The sequence below is a fragment of the Macrobrachium nipponense genome, chromosome 3, assembly GCF_015104395.2.
Source record: "Macrobrachium nipponense isolate FS-2020 chromosome 3, ASM1510439v2, whole genome shotgun sequence".
NCBI classification, from domain to species: Eukaryota; Metazoa; Arthropoda; class Malacostraca; order Decapoda; family Palaemonidae; genus Macrobrachium; species Macrobrachium nipponense.
In genome coordinates, this window is record NC_087202.1 from 102,961,384 (window position 1) to 102,982,961 (window position 21,578).

Genomic DNA, 21,578 nt, shown 5'->3' on the forward strand with positions numbered 1-21,578 from the left:
CTACTTATCGAATATATATCACAAACAAGTTGACAACAAGACCACGACCGTAAGTGGAGAACGAACCTTTGGCAAATGCTGGATATTCGCAACAAGCTTGTTTTCAACCTACTTCTGATGTGTGTGTATGATGGGGTACAGACATGTGTTTATGTCATGGACGCACTCATAGGGCTCTTACACACGATACTTGGCCAAGTATAGTTTTGGCGGTCAGTGTCGAGGTGTGGTATCGGAGCACGCAAATATTCAGCTTACTCGTAGCTGTCCAGGAAGTGTGGGCGATTCAGCGTTTCTGTCTACACGAGCAATTTCCGAGCACAGCCTGGGACCACGCTTCGAAACCATACTTAGCAAGTATCGTGCATAAGAGCCCTTAGTCTAACAAATTCGATACAACAAGGGTTACGTTGTCCCTTGGCCTACGTATCTCAGCCACATACTTTTTTTAACCTTCCCAGTCCGGCACACGCTGGCCTTTTTCTACTTAAAAAAATACCATTATAAATCACTTCTCGCCTGTAACAAATCCACCTGTTCAAAACCATAACAAGCAAAAACTGCTTTTTTGTTGACTTCCTTTGCCTTGAAATAAAAATGATGATCTGGTGGCTTTCACGTCACAGAATAACCAGATGTAACCGAATGTCCCTTTTTATTCCCCTTTGTTCTTCAGAAGCAACAGGTTCCATTTGTTCTCGAGAAAAAAGGTAACACTATGTCCCTTTTTATTCCCCTGCGTTCTTCAGAGGCAAAAGGTTCCCTTTGGTCTCAAAGAAAGAGGTAATCAGATGTAATCAAATACCCCTTTTTATTCCCCTGCATTCTTCAGAGGCAAAAGGTTCCCTTTGGTCTCAAAGAAGGAGGTAACCAGATGTAATCAAATACCCCTTTTTATTCCCCTGCATTCTTCAGAGGCAAAAGATTCCCTTTGGTCTCAAAGAAAGAAATAACCAGATGTAACCAAATGCCCCTTTTTATTCCCTTACGTTCTTCAGAAGCAAAGATTCCCTTTCGTCTCAAGGAAAGAGGCTAATATGACATGAAGGGGCTATTTCAACCAACAAGGATTTCAAACAGCTCACGAGGAGCTCGTATATAGCGGGCATATTTCTTGTTACCACAACTGTGAGAATCGATGATATCCTGGCTAATACTTTTCGGGTTAGCACATGCATCATTGTTTTTTACGCGTTACGATAACAGATATAGTTATGATGAAGCAACAATGGCCATGTTTAAATATGCTAGATGTGTTTTAGCCGGTTGTCGTTCATTAACCCATTCCCATATTTTTCTCTTCTCCGCTCCTCCCCCCCCCTCTCTCTCTCTCTCTCTCTCTCTCTCTCTCTCTCTCTCTCTCTCTCTCTCTCTCAACGCCACTTATCTCTAACCTCTGAAGTGCATAAAATGGAAACTGGAATTGCAGATTCGCTGTTCCATTATGAACACTGGAGACATCTTTATGAATCTCTCCTAAAATCCTTCATAACCTCTTGCTTAATGGAATCAGGCTCTCTCGCAATCTCTTGTTTAAAGGCTCTAACCCCTCTCCAGAGCCCCCTCGACATATATTGTTGGCGCAAGTAGCCCCTGTCTAAGGCGTCTATTGTGCCAGGCACACTGTCGAGACGTTTACACTAATGGATCTTCCGCTCCAGTGGGTCTAGAGGAAGTTTTTTCTCCCAGTCTCCATTCTCCTCCCACCTCGCTCCATTTTGTTTCGTCATTTCATTCTCTTTGCAAAAAAGAATATAAACAATTCGTTGTCTTGCTTCTGCTTTTGATTGGATTTTTTGTTTTGTTTTTTTCTTTTTTTTTTCGACGGAATGTCCGGCATTTTTATGCGTAGAATGAATGAAGGAGAGGAATGAAATAATGCTCAAGGCAGATGAATGGCCTTATTGTTTGGTGTCATTACTATGAGTGTGTGATTATTCTAAGTAGACTCACAAATGTTTGTTTTATTCATGTCGGTGCTTACGTTTAAATATGTAGCCTTGTATTGAGAGAGAGAGAGAGAGAGAGAGAGAGAGAGAGAGAGAGAGAGAGAGATTAAATTATCTCTCTGGAAAAGGAAAGGTGTTTAAAACAAACAAATAACAAAATTTAGTTTCCTTCGTTGATCGATTGGGACTTTCTAGTCACTGTTCATGCATCGTATTATATTGACTACGTCAACCTGGAGTTGCAATGCGTTATCAACACGATTTTACCCTTTCTTATAGTTTTTTTTTCTTTTCTTTTTAAGTTGCCGAACCTGAATCCAACGTATCAACACTCCCATCCTTTAGGAAAACGTAGCTACACTAGATACAGATATATTAGCTTACGGAAGACTCATTATCATGAATCAACTTGACTGTTCTATTTCCCCTCTGGTAAAATTAAAATGTTCCTCAAGGTATCGCTGGATACGAAGTCTCCAAAATGAAGCTGTTTGAATGTAGGCTCTCTAGCATTACGATATTTCTCTCTCTCTCTCTCTCTCTCTCTCTCTCTCTCTCTCTCTCTCTCTCTCTCTCTCTCAATTCCCGTTTCAGTGCTGAATGATCTCATGGGTCTCAATGCTTGGCCTTTGGCCTAAATTCTATATTCTGTTGTGTTCTCTCTGGAACAGTGATTCCCAACCGTTTTACCCAGAAACAAGGAACCCAGAAACAATTTTTCATATCCTAAGGAACCTTTATCTACAGGCACACACATACACACACATACACACAACACACACACACACACACACACACACATATATATTATATATATATTATATATATATGTATATATATATATATATATATATATATATATATATATATATAATCATATAATATCTGCTACTGCTATTCGAGCTGTGTAAATTCATATCAACGTCATTTGAAATACATATTTATTTCAAGACTTCTTGCGGAACCCCCGGTGGTGGCATGAGGAACCCCAGTGTTCCACGGAACCCTAGTTGGGAATCGTTGCTCTAGAATCTTTATCTCCCTTAAGGGTAAAGAAATGCCATTCCATGTTCTTTCAGAGTTCCAGGCTAAAATTACTGCATAGCAGCCCTTCAGGTCATTTCAGAGTGACGTACCAAGTAGTGCATTGTGTTTATTTCCGTTGTTAGCACTGATACCCTAAATGAATTTAAGGAATTTCTTAATTTCAAAGTGACAGATTAGAAGAGACACGATTAACTTAAAAAGGCATAAAAACCACGGATGAAATATTCAGTTTTTATTTTATTTTGAACCTCTTTTCTCATATAAAAAAAATGCCCATTTATGAAAAAAAAATGCCCATTTATGAAAGCTCGAAAATTGAACTAACTTATTTCCGACAGAACTGGAACGTGAAAGCAGTGGAATAAAGTAAGATCAGAATAACATGGTAAATATGCTTTTAAAATAAGGAAAAATATCTTTTGTTACTGAAGAGTTCCAGTGTCTTTTTCATTTATTTTTTGTTATACTTAAACATACACCCACTACTTTAGCCCAGTTTAGTCAAGAATTGGTTTTAGACACATACACACACACGAACGCACGCGCGTGCACGTAAACGGGTGCCTGGAAGGGACAGATTGTACGTCTATATGAACCTGTGTTTTAATAACTGTCCTATTTACATGCACAGATGTTTTAGTTTTTGCCTCAGTGGTTGCACATGAAAGTTGCGATAGTGTTTACATCTGACAGATGACAATTTATATATATATATATATATATATATATATTATTATATATAAAAGAAGAGCGATCTCTGATGGGGGAAAAACGTACAATCTCTGCAGTTGTTTGTATACAATTTCAAATCCAATATACTTCCAATTGGGAACTGTCGTCGAAACCTCACAGTCACGACAAAAGGCCGGCATGCTTTTTGCTATAAATTGCGTTCTCCCAAAATAGCTGGATAGCTGGAAAATGACGTCAGGCAGAAAACCAATGGAGGAGGAAAATGCTGTGGAAAAACATCGTCTGAGCAGATTGTTTCCCATTGGCTCTCACATTTCAGCCGCTTAGAATGATGAATGTCATCGTTTCGTTCGTGTGACAGTTAGGACTGTGGTGAATTCTCTCTCTCTCTCTCCTCTCTCTCTCTCTCTCTCTCTCTCTCACTCTTCTCTCGTCTCTCTCTCTCTCTCTCTCTCTCTCTCTCTCTCTCTCTCTCCTATTGGAAACTATCAAGAAGTACCCATGAGTGACGTTTTCTTTGCTTTTTCAATTCCTCTCTCTTTTCAAAAATTTTGTCTTAGCAGAAATGAATGAATAATCCTTACCAGATTTACAGCACCATGTTGCCCTTTTTTTATATATTTACATGAGAGGAAGAAATTTGTGAAAAAATCTGCATTTCCAGTAAATGGATTTACCGATTGATGTGTGCGCAAGACAGCATAAATGCTTGCAAACATTCTGGAGGGTCGGCAGTGCGTTTAATGTTTGCGTAGCCATTAGCCTTCGTGGGACACGTTAACCCTTTCAGGCGTAGTGCCTTCATATCTAATCCACATTCCTTTTAAAATCTATGTAAGCAACATCCTGAGACCAAATGTGTGCCAAGTTACTGTTTTCAAATCATTACGAGAGCTTTGTTTATTTGGAGAAACAGAACCATGGAAATTCTACAGAGAAGGATACGCAACAAATTGGTAAGAATGGTGATCTCCGTTACACCTGGTTAATTTGTGGTAACAAGGTCTGGAAAATATAATTCATGCTGTACTCTTATATTCAAGTAAATAAAAGTTCCTACAGACATTTCGGTAAGGTCTCGCTAAAAATCAATCTATACGCGTAAAAAGAGGAGCTTAATCTCCCCGTTGCCATTTGATACGTTTGATGCAACTTTTGGAAAACTACACAATTTACTCTATTAATAGAGCGTCAAGATAAATAACGGACGTTCCACGTCAGGACAGGATCGCCCTTGTGTTGTTTGAGTTGCACTGGCGCTCTACAAAAGCTAAATGTTTAAATATACGTAATGACTCATCAAAATCAAGACCATGTGTTTATAATAGCATGTGAGTGGCTGTCGTGCTAGTTAGACTGTCTGAGAAGAGCTTTGTGTCAAGTGCAAGCCTAGCGCGATGTTCTAAGTGAATACGAAGACGAGAACGGAAAAAGAGAAATCAGATATTGTAGAATTTAGAACAAGAACGGGAAAGCTTAGAATAACATATAAAGTTTATCAAGAAATGATCAGAAAAGCATGTAAAGATGGAACAGTACAGAAAACATTGGAGGAAGATGAGTCAGTCCAAATTGAGAGCGAGGCAGCAACCTGTGGTCCAATGCTCCGATGAAGTTGTTGACAGAAAAATAAAAAATACTTAACAGAAACTACATTGTGCGCAATTACAAATGATGTTATGAAAATTATGGCAAGTGGAAAATGTGGTCTCCTGGTTATGCTCTACCTAAGGGACGGCGTCAATAAACTCGTCGTTGCGATGCCAGTAAGAACTAACAAATCAATCTACCTAAGGGATCCAGGACATTTGCCGCTGGTCTGTTTAGCCGCAGAACAGTCTCGCCGCAGATATACCCATCAATTTCATATTTCAGCTTTTACAGAACAAAATAAAGGGAAAGCAAACATTAACTGCCATTTCAGAAAAATTTTTATTTATCATCAATAAATACATTGTAAATTTTTTTCATTCAAATTTTAAAAAGTTATAAACTTAAGGGGCTGCTATTCAAAAATTTACTTAGGTTACAAAAACACATATAATAAACTGAAAATTTTATTTTAAGGGACTCTTCCCACCTGGATTATTCTCGTAGCTGCTGAATGCAAAATCTGCATAGAAAAAAACGAAAAAGGGTATTTTATTATGCATCCCCAAAGACGGCTATTGCTTTAAAAGTATTAGAGATAAAAAGATGAACTAAGTCTCATTTAACAGCTAAAGAGTGTGTCAACAATCTAAATAGAAAAATTGGGTACATTATATAGATAGTTTTTTTTTGCGTTTAAATTTGCTATAAAAATCCGTTACGTAAATAATGTAATATTGAATTAAGAAAGAGAAACATTTCCAAAGATAGGTTCTGATCAACTTATAGCACTTTTAAAGACAAATACAGTAAAAAAAATGGAAATCGGATGAAAACTAACGGAACAGTAGGGATTTAAAGGACAATTACTTACTTTTGAGAAAGTTGCTGTTTAAGTTGGGACATCCCGCGGCGACTAGTATGCCCCGGCGGAAAAACTTTTGTCCGTCTTCAACTTCTTTCTTGGTTTTTTCTTTATTGGCTCATACATCCTCTTGTCTTGCTGCCGCAGACACTCAAGCAAAAATTTAGAGTATGGCAGACTAAGCAACTTACTTACATTACTTTACTCGTGGTCGATGTCGTAATTAGAAATTGCTTGCGCGGCCGCGAAATCACATTCTTGTGCTTGGGACACATGCACCAAACTCTGCTGTGTACATGTTCATTTGGGTTTTGAGTTAACCCTTGCAAACATCTGATTAATAAGGCATCACTAGTCAGATTCTTGCACACATTTTCTACGGGTTTCCAGTCATCTGGTTCCAGAGTAAATCTTACCTGGATTTCTTCATGGGACTTCTGCCAGTTCTCTTTGATAAAAACACCAGGAAGTGCTTGATGCTGAGCACATTTCGTGACGTGGGTTAGTATCAGTAGATGAGCAGTGCTAAAATGAAGCTAAAACGGATTTTCTCATAAAAGCTACAGTTGTGTTCTTGCTTTGCGAACATTATCGCCAAAATATTTCTGAAGTATCTCCAATACGAACGTTGTTAGTCGTCCACGACCACCTAAGCTCTTCCCAGTTTTCATTGGCCAGGCTTTGGACAAGTTTGTCAAATGTGTGAATAATCTTAGATACGTGGTTCACGCACTCTTCCTTTACTACCTGATGAGCAGAGCCACAAGGGCCTTGGCCATCATTCCATTTCTCCAATTGTCTTGAAGGTTTTGTTATCACCATCTGAAATGAACCTCACGTATCTAAACTCTATACCTTGAGATCTAGACCACAATCTTTTAGCTGCTTATGGTTCCTAATCCCCAGAACTCCCTTTATAATTTATGTCACACTCAGGGGCATGTTTGGTGCACCATTGGTTGTATTTCTCCACTGTCCATTGCTTTGTCTTCACCAGTTTTATTTTCTTCGTACAAGTTTCACACTCAGAACACAGCGTTATGCAATCTATAACACGTCCAACATGCACAAAAAAAAAAAATAACTTGGAAGTATGGCGGGCCCTTTTATGCCAAGAGCAATTTCTCTCATTAAATCATCTAACGATTCTTAGTATTCGAGCTTCTGCCTTTCTGAATTTCTTGAGTATTTGTGTGTTGCTCTGCCCTGCTACAAGTTGTTCATAGAAAATGTCCCTTCCTCTCTGAACTTTTCCCAAACAGTAAATAAATTTCCAAATTACTGAGTGTCCTCCAAGTTCGCATAGTAACCTCCTGTGGTCAGCTTCTACGTGATTATTTGCCCTTCGTTCATTGCTTAAAGTTCTGTCATATAGATTCCACATTCCAATGGGTAATAGCGGCTCACGCCTACCAATTCCACTCCGTAATCTTCTGCCTAGGTAGTTATCCTCAAACTAGTTCAGTAGTAGTTGCAGTTCGTCAGGAAGCTCAGCAGCATCATCAATGCTTTCTATAGGGATGAAGGCAAGGGCAATTGCCATATTAGCCCTTGGAGAAAACTCGGAGTCATTATTATATCTTCGTAAGACTCCTAAACCGCTAACATGTTTTCTCATAGTTTGAGCAAAAAAAAAAAAAAAAAAAAAAAAAAAAAAAAAAAAAAAAATGTGGCGAAGGGAAAATGTTGCTCTAAAGATTTGAAATGAACAATTTCGAAGTCACAGTTGATCTTTTCAGGGCAGCATTCAGGCTGTAAATCCAAAATCATTTCAAATAATCTATCATATGTTGCTGTAATTTGTTTGGAAGTAAAGCGTATATCAATGGGATCAAACCTCCATGAATTTCCCTTAAAACAAATACACCTGTGAAAACAGAGGTGGACAAATTTTAAAGTTCCAGTAACAAATAACTTTTTTGATTGCCTTAGAAAATCGCGATACCTTTTTCTTCCAAATATAAGAATTCTGCATGTGTCACAGATAAACGTTCTTCGTTGCAATCGTTAACAACATAAGTTTTAAAGCTGTCTGGTATTAAAAGTTCTAGATTTCTAGGATTTTGTGGGAAAGTAGCAATTCCTTTCCTTGTCCTACACACCAATTTCTTCAGCGTTCTGCTGTCAGGCATCGTTCCTTGGCAAGCCTCAGACAGATGATCACAACACTTGTTTATCACTTGTGATGTGCTCTCCACGGTTTCATTAACTCGTGATGTTATTTTTGAAATCACTGTATCTCTTTCGACCTTAGATGCCGAAGCTGCATGGGTATGGTCATTCATCTTCTTCACAACTTCATGATTTATAACGGGAATTCGAACTTTGCAAACGTCTTTCCTGTCAATCTCCAGAACGACTTCATCTTATCAGCAGCATATCGATCAAATACGTATACATAGCCCTAGTTTGAAAATTTTTCCTTTTCACGTGCAGATAAAGTGGTAGACTGCATGTTAATGAGCTTAGAATTATTTCTTGGTTTTTTTTAGAATGAACTCCTTGGAGATGAACCGAGCACAAAGCTCCTGGAAGAAGGGCTGAATAGGAGCGAAGTTAAGGGAACAGGTAAAAATTACATATGAAAGTCTTTTATAAACTTCAAACTACCAATAAATACCAATTCAACCATCCTTCATTCATGAGTGTTACCGCTAATTACTGCGGCGAATCTGTTCTGCGGCTAAATAGACCTTGGGGGGAGATGTCTCATTCCGCTACCTAAGTGCAGCATTTGACACAGTTGACCACAATCTGCTGCTTGAAGACCTGAGAGTAGTAAGCATTGAAGATGATGTACTCAAATGGTACAAAAGCTACTTAGAAAACGGAAAGGTTACAGCGGTTATATCAAATGTGAAATCAGAAAAGAAAGGCATAACTAGAGGAGTGGCCCAAGGCAGCGTACTGGGTCCACTGCCATTTGGCATTTGCACAATTGAATAATCTAGAATTCTAAGCAAGCACAAGGTTTGTTATAAATTGTGTGCTGATGATACTCTGTTCTATTTTCCTCTCGAAACGGTAGATGCCATGAGCAAAATTGATGCAATAATGGAAGATATAAAAAATGGATGTCGGCGAAGAAACATAAACTCAATAAAGTCAAAACTGAGTGTGTGCTATTTGGATCTGATAGTGCACTACGAAAATACGAACACTTCAAACGAATAACTATTGGCTCGTCATCCATAAACGTTGTAGCGCCAGTGGGAACTTCGTAGTATCTATTGATAACGATGAAAAATCATATACGGCATATTGTAAAGACCTGTAACTATCATATTTAGAAACATTGCATTTATTAGAGAATATTTCAACGCCAGTGGGAACTTAGTAGTATCTATTGATAACCATGAAAAATCATATACGGCATATTGTAAAGACCTGTAAATATCATATTTAGAAACATTGCATTTATTAGAGAATATTTCAACGAAGATACTCTGCAAACAGCAATTTGTATACATAATGCAGAGGGTGGGGGGCGCAAGGCTGAAAAGTTTAAAAACCACTGATCTAGAACTAGGAATGAGTTGCCACCGCGGTGTTACGAAGACCAACAGAGCTAAAAGGCTCTCTTGTGTTCATCTAAACGAATAGATGAACTGATACCACTCTTTCTTACCACAGATAAGAAGATGCATCCACTCTACTCCTGGGGAGTTTACGGCTTCAAACTTATCGAATTTAGAAGTTATATCGACCACTTGTTTATCTTTCATATACTTCCCACACTGTATGGAATGGTCGTAGTTATTCAAGTCACAAAAATATGAATAATTATAAATAAATTCTATAAAATTCTGGAATGGGGTGTAGAGCTATTGTAATAACGACTAACTAGAGATCATTTTACTGTGCTTGATTCATTCCCAGTTATTCCGTAATAATAATTTCGTTACAAGAGGTCGATTTTTACTATAGAACAGCTGTATTTTTTCTTGCCAACATATTTTTACTAATATAAATAATGAGACTCATTAAAATCTCTTGACCTACATTAAGTGCGTTAGTACTCAACACAATGTATTTTAAACAATATGAAGATCAAAAGCAATCCAATTAGAAGCTTTTTTGTGTATGTATTTTGAAATATTAAAATGTATTCGTTTATTTTTATAGTTATACCGCTGACTGATTCATTATAACAGTAAATTTCACTTTGCCAATAAATGTTCCGATTGTTTCCTAAAGGCCTTTTAAAATTTAAAGATTCATTCAAGACCACTTAAGACTTCAGCCTCTGCCACTTACTCCACAATATCACCAACCTTTTTTTTTTGTTTTTGTTTTTTGTAAAAGAAAACTATTGAGGTGGCTTTTTGTCTGACCGTCCGCCATCGGATCTTGAAAACTACTGAGGCTAGAGGGCTGCAAATTGGTATGTTGATCATCCATCCTCCAATTATCAAACATACCAAATTCCAGCCTTTTAGCCTCTATAGTTTTTATTTTGTTTAAGGTCGAAGTTAGCCATGAGCGTGTGTCCGGCACCTATAGGTGCCAACAACACAGGCCACCACCAGGCTTTGGCTGAAAGTCTCATGGCCTTTGGCTGATAGTTTCATGGGCCATGGCTGAGGATTTCATAGAGCATTATACGCTGTACAGAGAACTCGGTTGCGCCGAAGAAACTTCTGGGAATTTTTAATGTCTTACCACAAACGTATCATCACCCCACGATATTCTTTATCTCGCAGCATAAAGGGGAACGCTGTTGAATGCCACTAAGAGCGTGACGTAATGTTTTACAGTTCCTTATTGTACTCCGGATATCGGAAAACAATGAGATATAGTCGTTACAGAAATGAACAACAGCTATTTCCAGCCTATTAAAAAAAATTCTTATTTAGCCTTATCAAAAGAGTTAGACGTTCAATCATTCATAGACATGACTCCGTGTCATCGGTGATGAAGAGTCCTACCTGGAAACCGTGCAGCAGTGCAGTCAGTGTCCTTCGACTACAGGATTTACCGCATGCTGTGCATGGCCGCCCAGAGGGAGGTGAAGCCGATATGTCAAGCCGGATGGAAAACGGGGATATTCTCCAAACCCTATCTGTGGCAAAGGGCTTTTGAAAGGAAGAGTAAATATTCCTCCCCCAAAACCTTTTCCGAGGAAGGATCAACTGTCACCCAACGCTTTCGTTGCCAGTGATGCTTCCTCGGTGAAAGAGAGTCGGTGCTTCTATAGTATGCAGTCTACATACAAACTTCTCTTATTGTATGCGGTATACATAACAAACTTATACTTATTGTATGGGTTTTTATAATACAAACTTCTCTTATTGTATGCGATCTACATACAAACTTCTCTTATTGTATGCGATCAGCCGTACAAACTTCTCTTATTGTATGCAGTCTACATACAAACTTCTCTTATTGTATGCGGTCTACATACAAACTTCTCTTATTGTATGCGGTCAAACATACAAACTTCTCTTATTGTATGCGGTCTACATACAAACTTCTCTTATTGTATGCGATCAGCCGTACAAACTTCTCTTATTGTATGCAGTCTACATACAAACTTCTCTTATTGTATGCGGTCTACATACAAACTTCTCTTATTGTATGCGGTCAAACATACAAACTTCTCTGATTGTAAGCAGTCTACATACAAACTTCTCTTATTGTACGCGGTCAGCCGTACAAAATTCTCTTACTGTATGCGGTCTACATACAAACTTCACTTATAGTATGCAGTCTACATACAAATTTCTCTTATAGTATGCAGTCTACATAAAATCTTCTCTTATAGTATGCAGTCTACATACAAACTTCTCTTATAGTATGCAGTCTACATACAATCTTCTCTTATAGTATGCAGTCTACATACAAACTTTCTCTTATAGTAGCAGTCTACATACAATTCTTCTCTATGAGTATGCAGTCTACATTACAAACTTCTCTTATAGTAATTGGTCTACATACAAATTCTCTTATAGTATGCAGTCTACATCAAACTTCTCTTATAGTATGCAGCCTAATAAATCTTCTCTTATAGTATGGCAGTGCATACAAACTTCTCTTTAGTATGCAGTCTACATACAAACTTCTCTTAATGTATGCAGTCTACATACAAACTTCTCTTATTGTATGCAGTCTGCATACAAACTTCTCTTTATCGTATGCAGTCTACATACCCCCCCCCAAACTCTTATTTTATGCAGTGCGTAGACATACAAACTTCTCTTATTTATGCGGTTAGACTACAAAGCTTCTCTTATTGCTGCGGTTAGATACAAACTTCTCTATCGTATTGCAGTCTACTACAAAACTTCTCTTATAGTATCGGTCAGACATACTCTCTGTATGCTCAGACCTACAAACTTCTTCTTGATTATATGCGGTCAGACATACAAACTTCTCTTATTGTATGCGGTCAGACATACAAACTTCTCTTATTGCATGCGGTTAGACATACAAACTTCTCTTATCGTATGCAGTCTACATACAAACTTCTCTTATTGTATGCAGTCTACATACAAACTTCTCTTATTGTATGCGGTCAGACATACAAACTTCTCTTATTGTATGCGGTCAGACATACAAACTTCTCTTATTGTATGCGGTCAGACATACAAACTTCTCTTATTGTATGCGGTCAGACTCAAACTTCTCTTATTGATGCGGTTCGGACATACAAAAACTTCTCTTATCGTATGCAGTCTACATACAAAAACTTAACTTATTGTATGCAGTCTACATACAAACTTCTCTTATTGTAATGCGGTCAAGACATACAGACTTCTCTTATTGTATGCGGCAGACATACAACAAACTTCTCTTATTTGCATGCGGTGATACAAAACTTTTTCCTCTTATTATGCAATGTCGTTTGGACATACAAGGCAACTTCTCTTATTGCATGCGGTTTGAACATTCAACTTCTCTTTTCGTATGCAGTTCCTCCATACAAAACTTCTTTTTCTTTTGTATGACAGTGTCTACATACAAACTTCTCTTAATTGTGATGCGGTCAGGCATACAAACTTCTCTTATTGCATGCGGTTAGACATACAAACTTCTCTAATCGTATGCAGGTCTACATACAAACTTCCTCTTATTGGTCTGCTCATTATCCACATACAAACTTCTCTTATTGTATGAGGTCAGACATACAAACTTCTCTTATTGTATGCAGTCAGACATACAAACTTCTCTTATTGCATGCGGTTAGACATATAAACTTCTCTTATCGTATGCAGTCTACATACAAACTTCTCTTATTGTATGCAGTCTACATACAAACTTCTCTTATTGTATGCGGTCAGACATACAAACTTCTCTTATTGTATGCGGTCAGACATACAAACTTCTCTTATTGCATGGGATTAGACATACAAACTTCTCTTATCGTATGCAGTCTACATACAAACTTCTCTTATTGTATGCAGTCTACATACAAACTTCTCTTATTGTAAGCGGTCAGGCATACAAACTTCTCTTATTGTATGCGGTTAGACATACAAACTTCTCTTATTGTATGCAGTCTACATACAAACTTCTCTTTTAGTATGCAGTCTACATACAAACTTCTCTTACTGTATGCGGTCAGACATACAAACTTCTCTTATTGTATGCGGTTAGACATACAAACTTCTCTTATCGTATGCAGTCTACATACAAACTTCTCTTATTGTATGCGGTCAGGCATACAAACTTCTCTTATTGTATGCGGTTAGACATACAAACTTCTCTTATTGTATGCAGTCTACATACAAACTTCTCTTATTGTATGCAGTCTACATACAAACTTCTCTTTTAGTATGCAGTCTACATACAAACTTCTCTTATTGTATGCGGTCAGACATACAAACTTCTCTTATTGTATGCGGTTAGACATACAAACTTCTCTTATCGTATGCAGTCTACATACAAACTTCTCTTATTGTATGCAGTCTACATACAAACTTCTCTTATAGTATGCAGTCTACATACAAACTTCTCTTATAGTATGCAGTCTACATACAAACTTCTCTTATAGTATGCAGTCTACATACAAACTTCTCATATTGTATGCAGTCAGGCATACAAACTTCTCTTATTGCATGCGGTTAGACATACAAACTTCTCTTATTGTATGCAGTCTACATACAAACTTCTCTTATTGTATGCGGTCAGACATACAAACTTCTCTTATTGTATGCGGTCAGGCATACAAACTTCTCTTATTGCATGCGGTTAGACATACAAACTTCTCTTATCGTATGCAGTCTACATACAAACTTCTCTTATCGTATGCAGTCTACATACAAACTTCTCTTATTTTATGCAGTCTACATACAAACTTCTCTTATTGTATGTGGTCTACATACAAACTTCTCTTATTGTATGCGGTCAGGCATACAAACTTCTCTTATTGCATGCGGTTAGACATACAAACTTCTCTTATTGTATTCAGTCTACATACAAACTTCACTTATAGTATGCAGTCTACATACAAACTTCTCTTATTGTATGCGGTCAGGCATACAAACTTCTCTTATTGTATTCAGTCTACATACAAACTTCACTTATAGTATGCAGTCTACATACAAACTTCTCTTATATTATGTAGTCCACATACAAACTTCTCTTATAGTATGCGGTCTACATACAACTTCACTTATAGTATGCAGTCTACATAGAAACTTCTCTATAATCATGCAAGTCTAATATAAACTTCTTCTTAATAGTATGCACTCTACATACAAACTTCTTGTTAGTATGCAGCTACATACAAACTTCTATATAGTATGCAGTCTACATACAAACTTCTCTTATAGTATGCAGTCTACATACAAACTTCTCTTATAGTATGCAGTCTACATACAAACTTCTCTTATAGTATGCAGTCTACATACAAACTTCTCTTATAGTATGCAGTCTACATACAAACTTCTCTTATAGTATGCAGTTTACATAAAAACAAACTTCTTCTTATAGTATGCAGTCTACATACAAACTTCTCTTATAGTATGCAGTTTACATACAAACTTCTCTTATAGTATGCAGTCTGCATACAAACTTCTCTTATAGTATGCAGTCTACATACAAACTTCTCTTATTGTATGCAGTTTACATACAAACTTCTCTTATAGTATGCAGTCTACATACAAACTTCTCTTATAGTATGCAGTCTACATACAAACTTCTCTTATAGTATGCAGTCTACATACAAACTTCTCGTATAGTATGCAGTCTACATGCAAACTTCTCTTATAGTATGCAGTCTACATACAAACTTCTCTTATAGTATGCAGTCTCCATACAAACTTCTCTTATAGTATGCAGTGTACACGCAAACTTCTCTTATAGTATGCAGTCTACATACAAACTTCTCTTATAGTTTGCTATGCAGTCTACATACAAACTTCTCTTATAGTATGCAGTCTACATACAAACTTCTTTTATAGTATGCGGTCTACATACAAACTTCTCTTATTGTATGTAGTCTACATACAAACTTCTCTTATAGTAGCTATGCAGTCTACATACAAATTTCATTATTTTTCTCAAAATATTTAATAGAATGAATAGAAAAAACAGCAGTAACGTATCGTCAAGTTTTCAAAATTTTTAATAGAATGATTGAAAACAAAAAGCAGTAACTGGAGAATCTTTCTAAAAAGTATTCTGTTGATTTAAATGGAGATTTGACAGAGTTATCTACTGGAACTGTTTGCAGCAACTAAGATGCGTTTTGACATATCGATATATCATCGTAACGAATGAAGATTGAATTTAAGACTCACTTGGAACCTGAAAACCTCCTCGTGCCAAATCTGGATCGCATCAGCGATCCTGGAAGAGTAAAGTGGTTTGTGGATACATACGTAACGCTCTAAAAGAATGAGTTGAAAATTCACTCCTTATGTCTTAGTGATTATGAACCTTATATACTTCGCCGGTTTCTCTGTTGAATCCAGATCTAAATGGGCACGGAATTTTGATAAGAGACCCATGATTTCTCAAGTACCTCCAAAACCGGAACATGTTCGTAATTAAAATGCGAAGCATTGGAGCTTGGTTCATGTAGAAAAATATAAGAGAATTTATAAGAGAATTCAATGACAGTTCCCCTTAAAGGACGCCGTTAGAGAAGGTTCCCGGCATTCTTTAGAAGTCTTTCCGCAGACTCTGATACGGGGGTGGGGGTGGGGGGCGGGAGTGCGTTTTGTCCTGATACGGGGGTGAGGGAAGTACGATTTGTCAATCAATATTTCCGCAGAAATGCAATCTCGCATTTCCGGTTAAGTGACTACATTTTCACTTTCACAAATACCCACGAGTTTAATACTGCCATAAGTAGTCTACTTCACACCAGATTTTCTCTGCAAGGTGTTCAGAGACAGCAAAAAGCGTGTTTGTGTAACATCATGATAAATTTGCAGGTATCCTGCAGACCACTGAAAACAAACAAGGCGTGATCCGACCTCCAGCTTACGCATAAGTTGTAAACATCATATTCCTAACTTTGAACGTAAATTAAAACGTGCTAAAATCTACGGTCGAATAGAGCCTTGTTTCACCAAAGACAATTAAAATAAATACACTATATTTTATAAGTGATAGGTTTTCGGTACTGTTTAACTTGCACATTATTTATATTTTATATTTTCATTCTAATAAATATATCATAAATATCCTATCCTAAAATTCTTGTATCTTTAACTCAACACGAAACACCTTTCTCAGACATTTTTAGACTTTTTCATAGACCTCTCCTAACCCGCCAAACAACAACAACAACAACTAGTACAAAGTAGTTTGTAGGCTTTCTCCTCGAGTAAGCGCAAAGCAAGGCAAAAGCATGGCTTCCATAGAAAGGCTATAAACCCGAAAACCAGAAAACGACCACCAAAGTTCGCTTTGTCAGTGATGACTACAAAAGCCGGCAGACTGCTGCTTATTAAGAACATTTTATACTCATTCCCTCATCCCCCACCCAACCCAATCGCCAGTATTTACATCGTTCCATTACACCTTTCTCATATTCTCACTCACCTGTTATTTTCTGTCTCCAACCCCTTCCACGCAACCTTCATTTCCTTTCGCATGATCTCCGCCCCCATCTCACTCGCCCCATCTCATTTCCATCAAAATGGGCTCTGGCCGTCAATCACCCGATTCCTCTCCTTTTTCTGCCTCACCCTTTTCCTCATCTATCACGGATTCCTCGTCCGGCTCAAGTACTTGGTCATTCGCAAGTCTGATTTCTACGTTCATTGCGAGGGAAATGCTAGCAACCGCTGGGACGAAGTGCCCTCTCTCTCTCTCTCTCTCTCTCTCTCTCTCTCTCTCATTGCGAGAAACGGAACAGAAGGATTAAGCATTACTTCGACACCTTGTACTGTATATCTTGATATCATTAAAAAAACAAAAGTAGAGTGCTTTAACAAAGCATTTATCCGATCCTGGGGTGAAACCATTCGTCAGATTCTCTCTCTCTCTCTCTCTCTCTCTCTCTCTCTCTCTCTCTCTCTCTCTCTCTCTCTTCATTTACATTATATTTCACCGCTCCTTCCTTTTTAACGGTTTGGTAATTGCATCTGTGTCAATTTACTCCCATTCTCCCGAACCATTAATCTTTTATTTATTTATCTATTTATTTATTTATTTATTTTTTATTAGCTTTTGATTGACCGCTGTAAACTGAATTAACATATAAAATGGAAATATCGCGTCTGAAACTTACATTACACACACACACACACACACACACACACACACACACACACACACACACACACATATATATATATATATATATATATATATATATATATATATATATATATATATATATATGCATAAGCCAGGTACTATGTCGTACCTCTAAGTAAATGGCGATACAATCCACAATGAAGTAAATTCCTCTGTAGTTTAAAAATATATAGTTCTTGTATAGGATTAGAGCTTTCGACCATCAACTGTGATCAAGACCACAGTTGATGGTCGAAAGCTCTATCCTATACAAGAACTATATATTTTAAACTACAAGAGGAATTTACTTCATTGTGGATTGTATCGCCATATATATATTATATATAGATATATAATATATATATATATATATATATATATATATATATATATATATATATGTATATATATATACAGTATTTCAGTTTGTATTCCACATAGGGAAATGGAAATGGTTTATCTCAGAAAATGCCCAACAGTTTCGTCCTCCAATGGACCTCTTCTTGGAGCGTTTCCTTAATAAACGCTCCAAGAAGAGGTCATTGGAGAACGAAATTGTTGTGGGCATTTTCTGAGATAAAACCATTTTCATTTTCCGTAATTTGGTGGAATAAATAACTGAATTAGATCATATCTTTGTGCCTAAGAAGATTACTAGTACTTATAATATATAATATATATATCTATCATATAATATACATATATATCTATATATATATAATATATATATATATTATATATATATAATTAATTATATATATTATATACAATACTATATACAAAGCGTTGTTTTCTCCACGTATACAACAATCATTAAAATCAATAGGTTTTATGTTGTTGATAAACTTTTTTGTTACTCCTTCACATTTCCTTAGTCTTCTGTTTACTTCGTGACTGAGTCGGTGCTTAAGGAAACGTAAGCTGCTACTTTCGTCCGAGCAACTGGGTCAGTGTAAAGTGTTGTTGCTTTTCACACTCATCACTGTGGTCGTTACTTCGCAATATTGCTACTTATTAGGGTGAACTAAACTACTGAAGGGTTAGTAATGGTGTTCACGCACCAAGCTCTCGTGTGAGCGCGCAAAAAGACAACCTTAACAATTTATTTCATAACAGTTATTTTTATGGCTACAACAATGCCATCGATATATCCAGCGTATGTCCAGAGCTTTTAGTGGTCTTTGAAAGTTGTTGCTTCTACCTAACCCTTGTAGGTGCTGGTAAATGAGACGCCAACTTCTTTAGCTCATGTATTACTCATTTTCAATTCAATTATATTTCTGCCTTTTCCATAGAGCACTCGTCCTTTCGAACTGGAACCTTTTCCATAATGAAATTACATTTTTAATCACTTTTTTTTAGAAATAACTGTTTACCTTGTAAGGGTGTACAGGGAAATAGATTAACTATTGAAAAGTTATTTCCTTACGAAACCTAAAGTTTTAACAGCCCCTAGAATGAAGTCCTACGCATGTTTTCCATTTACTCACGTTTAAAATTTCGCAAAAACTCCACTCAAATTATACATGAACATTTTTATGCCATTAAAGTTCATCTAATTTCTTAGATTCAGTTTACCAACGGTGCACTCTCGAAAACCAAAGGTCTGTTATCTCGTTATGTCCTCAGGCCTCGTAGTTGGGTAGTGCCGTCAGTACACCTCAAGCGATGCACTGCACGCATTATTTAAGGTTCTGTGCAGCGCCCGTTGGGACCTTAGCTACAATCACTTTCATTCCTTTTACTGCACCTCCGTTCATATTCTCTTGTAACTGACTTTCCCACCGTCTCTAACAGTTGTTCCATAGTGCAATTGCGAGGTTTTCAAACCTTGTTACCGTCAGTTTTCCTTTCAGCGCTGAATGACATCATAGTTCCCAGCGCTTGGCATTTGGCTTAAATTCTATATTCATTCCTTCTATATGTGTCCTCAAGTGTCGTTTATGGGCGTACTCGAGTTCCTCGTTGGACGAGTGGTTTTCGCGCTTGGCTACCAATCCGGTGGTTCGAAGTTCGATTCTCGGTTCGGCCAACGCGGAATCAGAGGAATTTATTTCTGGTGATAGAAATTCATTTCTCAATATAATGTGGTTCAGATCTCACAATAAGCTGTAGGTCCCGTTGCTAGGTGACCAACCGGTTCCTAAGCCATGTAAAAATATCTAATCCTTCGGGCCAGCCCTAGGAGAGCTGGTAATCAGCTCAGTGGTCTGGTAAAACTAAGATATAAGCATACTCGCCCTGAATGTCAAACAGGGACCTATGTGAGATCCGCCAGTAGACTGCTTACGGTGTGTATCGATCCCCATCGCGCTGTAAACTTTCGTACTGATGCCGGAATTGCAAACCCACAACATTAAAATATCAGAAATCATTCGAAAATTTTTGAAACATCAGATTTGTCATGTTTTTTTTTTATATTTTATTGTAAAAACAAAAAACAAAAACAGCCATGTCGATATAATTGCCGAACAAACCCCGACCGTAATCAAGATTTTGCAAGATTTTGCTAGGCTTTAAAAAATCGAGAAATCTCCATCTAACAATTGTTCGGCAATTATATCGACAAGGCTATTTTTTTTATAACAAATCTGACTGAAAGAAATATTAATAAAAGACAAAAAGGCAAGACGAAGACGAACATGAAATGCAAAATGTGACGAGGCATTAATAAAGCAGATTCATTTTTGTCGCGATGAAGCATAAAAGGCGGAGTTGAGGGATGCAGAATTGAGGTCTTTTAAACATGAAAGAAAGAATATTAGGTGGCAACGCTCGAAATGAAAATGACTTTAGAGGCCCAAACACCCGTTCGGACGGGAAGAGGAAATAATTGCGATATCCGTGAATAAATTTGCTCTGGTGAGTTATGAAATGGTGACGAGCTTCGGGTCATTTTAAATATCGCTGAGCGAGTGTTAATGAAAACCCTCGTATGCAAATTCGTCATGAATAGCGAGTATGCAGGGAATGTAATTGTGCAAATTGTGTCACTACCTCATGTGGGAAATATGTAAAATCTCTGTGAATCTGATTTAAAGCGAGAAAAATACTGGTTTTGAATCGATGGTTGATAGAGATTGAGAAGACACGCTCGACTGAATTTCGCCACATAATCATTAGATATAATATATGTATGTATTGATGGTTACGCCAATTTACGTAGACACCCTCATTCATTAGCAGACGTATTTATCATCGGTCTCATATTTTTTGCAATCAACGAATAATTTCACAAAAGACTCGGAAAATAGATCTAAGAAGGGTCCGCAAATGAAAGGGAATAATTATTAAAAGAAATTTTATCAAAGAAACAAAGGCCAGGCTTTTCTTGAAGAGTTTCTGCCATAAAAAAAAAACAAAGAAGAAGAAGAAGAAGAAGAAGAAGAAGAAGAAGAAGAAGAAGAAGAAGAAGAAGAAGAAGAAGAAGAAGAAGAAGAAGAAAGATTTGTTACTAAGCTTTTTACATTCTACAAAAATGAAAACATTAAAAAAAAAGCCGTTGTTGGCTTCCTGCAAGAACGCTTTAATTTACGCACAAAGAGTCGACAATATATTTTGATATTATATCTCTCCAGACTCTGTAAAAATGTTATCCATGTCACAAACAGCAAATCATTTTAACATTATTTTTTGCGTGATAATTTGACAGTCTATAAAACGTACCGTGCCAAGTGGTATAATCAAGATCAATACCCAATCATTAAGGTGAGATATCATTTCATAATCAATAACTACTA